This window comes from Triticum dicoccoides, chromosome 6B (assembly GCF_002162155.2).
Source record: "Triticum dicoccoides isolate Atlit2015 ecotype Zavitan chromosome 6B, WEW_v2.0, whole genome shotgun sequence".
NCBI lineage: Eukaryota > Viridiplantae > Streptophyta > Magnoliopsida > Poales > Poaceae > Triticum > Triticum dicoccoides.
In genome coordinates, this window is record NC_041391.1 from 32,527,332 (window position 1) to 32,536,530 (window position 9,199).

The following is a 9,199-nucleotide window of genomic DNA, read 5'->3' on the forward strand; positions in this document are numbered from 1 at the left end:
TATCTAGCATTTTTGTTAATAAAAACATTCGGTAAATTGCTCATATTTCCAACACCTATAACATGCAACACGTCCTCTCACATCGAGATCAAGACGTTTCCGCATCTCGCACACCGCCATGAATCGTGGAGTCTTCTGTGAGAGCTAAACACGATCATGTCCTAGAGTCCGAGTGGTACTCGTGTACTAGCGTCCGAGTAGTACTCCAAGTAGGATCTGACTAGGTTAGCTTGGGCTGTTTAGCTCCTTTATATAGCCCCTGTAACCCCACGATGTAACAACAACGCTCCTGTAGCTATCACCAAAACCAGTTTCCTTCAGTTCTTCCGTTCCCCAAAGTACGCTAGCGTTTCGTCCCAGAGCGAAACGTTCCGAGCCGCCGAGCTGATACGATCGAAGCGATCGCTGCTGCACGTTCACGTACGTACGTGAGTACATACCGGCGAGACGCCACGAACGGCTGCTGGGAATCAATCAAGCTGGCTGTGTGCTACCTTGCTTGCTAGCTTTGTACGTACGTGTAGTTTCTGGGTGATTTGATCTAGGGATCAAAAACCAACATCTTCCGTTACCGATGTCTGGTCCTTGGCGCACTCATGCGCTTCCCTGACCCCTACCATCGGCATTCCTTCTCGCCTTGCCTACGTGGGCGATTGGCAGGAGGAGCTCCCTGGAGGTGGATATGGCTTCGGTTTCTGAAGCTGCTGAGGTCGCTGCTACTCGTTACTGGGATGGCGCGAGATTCATGAGACAAAGCTGCTCTGTAAAAAATGCAGAAAGAAGTCAGCCTTGTAACTGCAGTTGGAATATAGCGACAAATACCAACGCAGCACGCCGAAGCCTCCGTAGCATAGTGGTAGTGCGTTCCCTTCGTAAGGGAAAGGTCGTGAGTTCGATCCTCACCGGGGGCTTTCTTATGATTCCGATTTTTTTGTTCTTCGGACCATTCTGTTTTCTTCTTCATCCTGTCCGCATTCAAGCTTTTCGGACCATTCTGTTTTCTTCTTCATCCTGTCCGCATCCAAGCTGACTTCCATTTGTTCATGTCACCACGCTTCATCATCTAACTCAATTTCTGGTATCGCTTGGCCAACCTTTTCTCCCATGTTGCATCTCAACACCACCTTGGTTGGATACCAATGCAGCCTATGGATTCTGCTGTTGCTTGCCACAGCCTGTCACTTATCTTGTTGACAAATTAGAAGGACAACTTTGTCTTCCATCATACGTGTAAATAACAGGAAGCTACAGACAGTAACCCCTTGAGACCGCAACGGCGATGCGATGCGATGTGTGCGGCTACCTAGAGGGTCGGTGTCCATCATAGCGGCGTAGAACGTCTGTGCGTCGATGGCCCTTCTTCAGGAACGGCTTCCCTGAGTTTCCCGTGTGTGATCTCCTCAGCATTTCAAGGGGCGACTTTTGGCTGGTCCATCGGAGCCATGTGGCCAGCATTCTTATGATTCCGATTTTTTTGTTCTTCAGACCATTCTGTTTTCTTCTTCATCCTGTCCGCATCCAAGCTGACTTCCATTTGTTCATGTCACCACGCTTCACCATCCAACTCAATTTCTGGTATCGCTTGGCCAACCTTTTCTCCCATGTTGCATATCAACACCACCTTGGTTGGATACCAATGCAGCCTATGGATTCTGCTGTTGCTTGCCACAGCCTGTCACTTATCTTGTTGACAAATCAGAAGGACAACTTTGTCTCCCATCATACGTGTAAATAACAGGAAGCTACAAACAGTAACCCCTTGAGACCGCAACGGCGATGCGATGCGATGCGTGCGGCTACCTAGAGGGTCGGTGTCCATCATAGCGGCGTAGAACGTCTGTCTGTCGATGGCCCTTCTTCAGGAACGGCTTCCCTGAGTTTCCCGTGTGTGATCTCCTCAGCATTTCAAGGGGCGACTTTTGGCTGGTCCATCGGAGCCATGTGGCCAGCATTCTTATGATTCCGATTTTTTTGTTCTTCAGACCATTCTGTTTTCTTCTTCATCCTGTCCGCATCCAAGCTGACTTCCATTTGTTCATGTCACCACGCTTCACCATCCAACTCAATTTCTGGTATCGCTTGGCCAACCTTTTCTCCCATGTTGCATATCAACACCACCTTGGTTGGATACCAATGCAGCCTATGGATTCTGCTGTTGCTTGCCACAGCCTGTCACTTATCTTGTTGACAAATCAGAAGGACAACTTTGTCTCCCATCATACGTGTAAATAACAGGAAGCTACAGACAGTAACCCCTTGAGACCGCAACGGCGATGCGATGCGATGCGTGCGGCTACCTAGAGGGTCGGTGTCCATCATAGCGGCGTAGAACGTCTGTCTGTCGATGGCCCTTCTTCAGGAACGGCTTCCCTGAGTTTCCCGTGTGTGATCTCCTCAGCATTTCAAGGGGCGACTTTTGGCTGGTCCATCGGAGCCATGTGGCCAGCATTCTTATGATTCCGTTTTTTTTGTTCTTCGGACCATTCTGTTTTCTTCTTCATCCTGTCCGCATCCAAGCTGACTTCCATTTGTTCATGTCACCACGCTTCACCATCCAACTCAATTTCTGGTATCGCTTGGCCAACCTTTTCTCCCATGTTGCATCTCAACACCACCTTGGTTGGATACCAATGCAGCCTATGGATTCTGCTGTTGCTTGCCACAGCCTGTCATTTATCTTGTTGACAAATCAGAAGGACAACTTTGTCTCCCATCATACGTGTAAATAACAGGAAGCTACAGACAGTAACCCCTTGAGACCGCAACGGCGATGCGATGCGATGCGTGCGGCTACCTAGAGGGTCGGTGTCCATCATAGCGGCGTAGAACGTCTGTCTGTCGATGGCCCTTCTTCAGGAACGGCTTCCCTGAGTTTCCCATGTGTGATCTCCTCAGCATTTCAAGGGGCGACTTTTGGCTGGTCCATCGGAGCCATGTGGCCAGCATTCTTATGATTCCGATTTTTTTTGTTCTTCAGACCATTCTGTTTTCTTCTTCATCCTGTCCGCATCCAAGCTGACTTCCATTTGTTCATGTCACCACGCTTCACCATCCAACTCAATTTCTGGTATCGCTTGGCCAACCTTTTCTCCCATGTTGCATCTCAACACCACCTTGGTTGGATACCAATGCAGCCTATGGATTCTGCTGTTGCTTGCCACAGCCTGTCACTTATCTTGTTGACAAATCAGAAGGACAACTTTGTCTCCCATCATACGTGTAAATAACAGGAAGCTACAGACAGTAACCCCTTGAGACCGCAACGGCGATGCGATGCGATGCGTGCGGCTACCTAGAGGGTTGGTGTCCATCATAGCGGCGTAGAACGTTTGTCTGTCGATGGCCCTTCTTCAGGAACGGCTTCCCTGAGTTTCCCGTGTGTGATCTCCTCAGCATTTCAAGGAGCGACTTTTGGCTGGTCCATCGGAGCCATGTGGCCAGCATTCTTATGATTCCGATTTTTTTTGTTCTTCGGACCATTCTGTTTTCTTCTTCATCCTGTCCGCATCCAAGCTGACTTCCATTTGTTCATGTCACCACGCTTCACCATCCAACTCAATTTCTGGTATCGCTTGGCCAACCTTTTCTCCCATGTTGCATCTCAACACCACCTTGGTTGGATACCAATGCAGCCTATGGATTCTGCTGTTGCTTGCCACAGCCTGTCACTTATCTTGTTGACAAATCAGAAGGACAACTTTGTCTCCCATCATACGTGTAAATAACAGGAAGCTACAGACAGTAACCCCTTGAGACCGCAACGGCGATGCGATGCGATGCGTGCGGCTACCTAGAGGGTCCGTGTCCATCATAGCGGCGTAGAACGTCTGTGTGTCGATGGCCCTTCTTCAGGAACGGCTTCCCTGAGTTTCCCGTGTGTGATCTCCTCAGCATTTCAAGGGGCGACTTTTGGCTGGTCCATCGGAGCCATGTGGCCAGCATTCTTATGATTCCGATTTTTTTGTTCTTCAGACCATTCTGTTTTCTTCTTCATCCTGTCCGCATCCAAGCTGACTTCCATTTGTTCATGTCACCACGCTTCACCATCCAACTCAATTTCTGGTATCGCTTGGCCAACCTTTTCTCCCATGTTGCATATCAACACCACCTTGGTTGGATACCAATGCAGCCTATGGATTCTGCTGTTGCTTGCCACAGCCTGTCACTTATCTTGTTGACAAATCAGAAGGACAACTTTGTCTCCCATCATACGTGTAAATAACAGGAAGCTACAGACAGTAACCCCTTGAGACCGCAACGGCGATGCGATGCGATGCGTGCGGCTACCTAGAGGGTCGGTGTCCATCATAGCGGCGTAGAACGTCTGTCTGTCGATGGCCCTTCTTCAGGAACGGCTTCCCTGAGTTTCCCGTGTGTGATCTCCTCAGCATTTCAAGGGGCGACTTTTGGCTGGTCCATCGGAGCCATGTGGCCAGCATTCTTATGATTCCGATTTTTTTTGTTCTTCGGACCATTCTGTTTTCTTCTTCATCCTGTCCGCATCCAAGCTGACTTCCATTTGTTCATGTCACCACGCTTCACCATCCAACTCAATTTCTGGTATCGCTTGGCCAACCTTTTCTCCCATGTTGCATCTCAACACCACCTTGGTTGGATACCAATGCAGCCTATGGATTCTGCTGTTGCTTGCCACAGCCTGTCATTTATCTTGTTGACAAATCAGAAGGACAACTTTGTCTCCCATCATACGTGTAAATAACAGGAAGCTACAGACAGTAACCCCTTGAGACCGCAACGGCGATGCGATGCGATGCGTGCGGCTACCTAGAGGGTCGGTGTCCATCATAGCGGCGTAGAACGTCTGTCTGTCGATGGCCCTTCTTCAGGAACGGCTTCCCTGAGTTTCCCATGTGTGATCTCCTCAGCATTTCAAGGGGCGACTTTTGGCTGGTCCATCGGAGCCATGTGGCCAGCATTCTTATGATTCCGATTTTTTTTGTTCTTCAGACCATTCTGTTTTCTTCTTCATCCTGTCCGCATCCAAGCTGACTTCCATTTGTTCATGTCACCACGCTTCACCATCCAACTCAATTTCTGGTATCGCTTGGCCAACCTTTTCTCCCATGTTGCATCTCAACACCACCTTGGTTGGATACCAATGCAGCCTATGGATTCTGCTGTTGCTTGCCACAGCCTGTCACTTATCTTGTTGACAAATCAGAAGGACAACTTTGTCTCCCATCATACGTGTAAATAACAGGAAGCTACAGACAGTAACCCCTTGAGACCGCAACGGCGATGCGATGCGATGCGTGCGGCTACCTAGAGGGTTGGTGTCCATCATAACGGCGTAGAACGTTTGTCTGTCGATGGCCCTTCTTCAGGAACGGCTTCCCTGAGTTTCCCGTGTGTGATCTCCTCAGCATTTCAAGGAGCGACTTTTGGCTGGTCCATTGGAGCCATGTGGCCAGCATTCTTATGATTCCGATTTTTTTTGTTCTTCGGACCATTCTGTTTTCTTCTTCATCCTGTCCGCATCCAAGCTGACTTCCATTTGTTCATGTCACCACGCTTCACCATCCAACTCAATTTCTGGTATCGCTTGGCCAACCTTTTCTCCCATGTTGCATCTCAACACCACCTTGGTTGGATACCAATGCAGCCTATGGATTCTGCTGTTGCTTGCCACAGCCTGTCACTTATCTTGTTGACAAATCAGAAGGACAACTTTGTCTCCCATCATACGTGTAAATAACAGGAAGCTACAGTCAGTAACCCCTTGAGACCGCAACGGCGATGCGATGCGATGCGTGCGGCTACCTAGAGGGTCCGTGTCCATCATAGCGGCGTCGAACGTCTGTGTGTCGATGGCCCTTCTTCAGGAACGGCTTCCCTGAGTTTCCCGTGTGTGATCTCCTCAGCATTTCAAGGGGCGACTTTTGGCTGGTCCATCGGAGCCATGTGGCCAGCATTCTTATGATTCCGATTTTTTTGTTCTTCAGACCATTCTGTTTTCTTCTTCATCCTGTCCGCATCCAAGCTGACTTCCATTTGTTCATGTCACCACGCTTCACCATCCAACTCAATTTCTGGTATCGCTTGGCCAACCTTTTCTCCCATGTTGCATATCAACACCACCTTGGTTGGATACCAATGCAGCCTATGGATTCTGCTGTTGCTTGCCACAGCCTGTCACTTATCTTGTTGACAAATCAGAAGGACAACTTTGTCTCCCATCATACGTGTAAATAACAGGAAGCTACAGACAGTAACCCATTGAGACCGCAACGGCGATGCGATGCGATGCGTGCGGCTACCTAGAGGGTCGGTGTCCATCATAGCGGCGTAGAACGTCTGTCTGTCGATGGCCCTTCTTCAGGAACGGCTTCCCTGAGTTTCCCGTGTGTGATCTCCTCAGCATTTCAAGGGGCGACTTTTGGCTGGTCCATCGGAGCCATGTGGCCAGCATTCTTATGATTCCGATTTTTTTTGTTCTTCGGACCATTCTGTTTTCTTCTTCATCCTGTCCGCATCCAAGCTGACTTCCATTTGTTCATGTCACCACGCTTCACCATCCAACTCAATTTCTGGTATCGCTTGGCCAACCTTTTCTCCCATGTTGCATCTCAACACCACCTTGGTTGGATACCAATGCAGCCTATGGATTCTGCTGTTGCTTGCCACAGCCTGTCACTTATCTTGTTGACAAATCAGAAGGACAACTTTGTCTCCCATCATACGTGTAAATAACAGGAAGCTACAGATAGTAACCCCTTGAGACCGCAACGGCGATGCGATGCGATGCGTGCGGCTACCTAGAGGGTCGGTGTCCATCATAGCGGCGTAGAACGTCTGTCTGTCGATGGCCCTTCTTCAGGAATGGCTTCCCTGAGTTTCCCGTGTGTGATCTCCTCAGCATTTCAAGGGGCGACTTTTGGCTGGTCCATCGGAGCCATGTAGCCAGCATTCTTATGATTCCGATTTTTTTTGTTCTTCGGACCATTCTGTTTTCTTCTTCATCCTGTCCGCATCCAAGCTGACTTCCATTTGTTCATGTCACCACGCTTCACCATCCAACTCAATTTCTGGTATCGCTTGGCCAACCTTTTCTCCCATGTTGCATCTCAACACCACCTTGGTTGGATACCAATGCAGCCTATGGATTATGCTGTTGCTTGCCACAGCCTGTCACTTATCTTGTTGACAAATCAGAAGGACAACTTTGTCTCCCATCATACGTGTAAATAACAGGAAGCTACAGACAGTAACCCCTTGAGACCGCAACGGCGATGCGATGCGATGCGTGCGGCTACCTAGAGGGTCGGTGTCCATCATAGCGGCGTAGAACGTCTGTCTGTTGATGGCCCTTCTTCAGGAACGGCTTCCCTGAGTTTCCCGTGTGTGATCTCCTCAGCATTTCAAGGGGCGACTTTTGGCTGATCCATCGGAGCCATGTGGCCAGCATTCTTATGATTCCGATTTTTTTGTTCTTCGGACCATTCTGTTTTCTTCTTCATCCTGTCCGCATCCAAGCTGACTTCCATTTGTTCATGTCACCACGCTTCACCATCCAACTCAATTTCTGGTATCGCTTGGCCAACCTTTTCTCCCATGTTGCATCTCAACACCACCTTGGTTGGATACCAATGCAGCCTATGGATTCTGCTGTTGCTTGCCACAGCCTGTCACTTATCTTGTTGACAAATCAGAAGGACAACTTTGTCTCCCATCATACGTGTAAATAACAGGAAGCTACAGACAGTAACCCCTTGAGACCGCAACGGCGATGCGATGCGATGCGTGCGGCTACCTAGAGGGTCGGTGTCCATCATAGTAGCGTAGAACGTCTGTCTGTCGATGGCCCTTCTTCAGGAACGGCTTCCCTGAGTTTCCCGTGTGTGATCTCCTCAGCATTTCAAGGGGCGGCTTTTGGCTGGTCCATCGGAGCCATGTGGCCAGCATTCTTATGATTCCGATTTTTTTGTTCTTCGGACCATTCTGTTTTCTTCTTCATCCTGTCCGCATCCAAGCTGACTTCGATTTGTTCATGTCACCACGCTTCACCATCCAACTCAATTTCTGGTATCGCTTGGCCAACCTTTTCTCCCATGTTGCATCTCAACACCACCTTGGTTGGATACCAATGCAGCCTATGGATTCTGCTGTTGCTTGCCACAGCCTGTCACTTACCTTGTTGACAAATCAGAAGGTCAACTTTGTCTCCCATCATACGTGTAAATAACAGGAAGCTACAGACAGTAACCCCTTGAGACCGCAACGGCGATGCGATGCGATGCGTGCGGCTACCTAGAGGGTCGGTGTCCATCATAGCGGCGTAGAACGTCTGTCTGTCGATGGCCCTTCTTCAGGAACGGCTTCCCTGAGTTTCCCGTGTGTGATCTCCTCAGCATTTCAAGGGGCGACTTTTGGCTGGTCCATCGGAGCCATGTGGCCAGCATTCTTATGATTCTGATTTTTTTGTTCTTCGGACCATTCTGTTTTCTTCTTCATCCTGTCCGCATCCAAGCTGACTTCCATTTGTTCATGTCACCACGCTTCACCATCCAACTCAATTTCTGGTATCGCTTGGCCAACCTTTTCTCCCATGTTGCATCTCAACACCACCTTGGTTGGATACCAATGCAGCCTATGGATTCTGCTGTTGCTTGCCACAGCCTGTCACTTATCTTGTTGACAAATCAGAAGGACAACTTTGTCTCCCATCATACGTGTAAATAACAGGAAGCTACAGACAGTAACCCCTTGAGACCGCAACGGCGATGCGATGCGATGCGTGCGGCTACCTAGAGGGTCGGTGTCCATCATAGCGGCGTAGAACGTCTGTCTGTCGATGGCCCTTCTTCAGGAACGGCTTCCCTGAGTTTCCCGTGTGTGATCTCCTCAGCATTTCAAGGGGCGACTTTTGGCTGGTCCATCGGAGCCATGTGGCCAGCATTCTTATGATTCCGATTTTTTTGTTCTTCAGACCATTCTGTTTTCTTCTTCATCCTGTCCGCATCCAAGCTGACTTCCATTTGTTCATGTCACCACGCTTCACCATCCAACTCAATTTCTGGTATCGCTTGGCCAACCTTTTCTCCCATGTTGCATATCAACACCACCTTGGTTGGATACCAATGCAGCCTATGGATTCTGCTGTTGCTTGCCACAGCCTGTCACTTATCTTGTTGACAAATCAGAAGGACAACTTTGTCTCCCATCATACGTGTAAATAACA

At 49.1% G+C, this 9,199-nt stretch overlaps 1 non-coding gene across 1 annotated transcript; it reads left to right on the forward strand.

Annotated features, from left to right (window-relative positions):
• Window positions 1–839: 839 nt before the first annotated feature.
• TRNAT-CGU lies at window positions 840–911 on the forward strand. The gene has a single exon. It is a non-coding gene; the product is annotated as a tRNA-Thr (tRNA).
• Window positions 912–9,199: the final 8,288 nt, after the last annotated feature.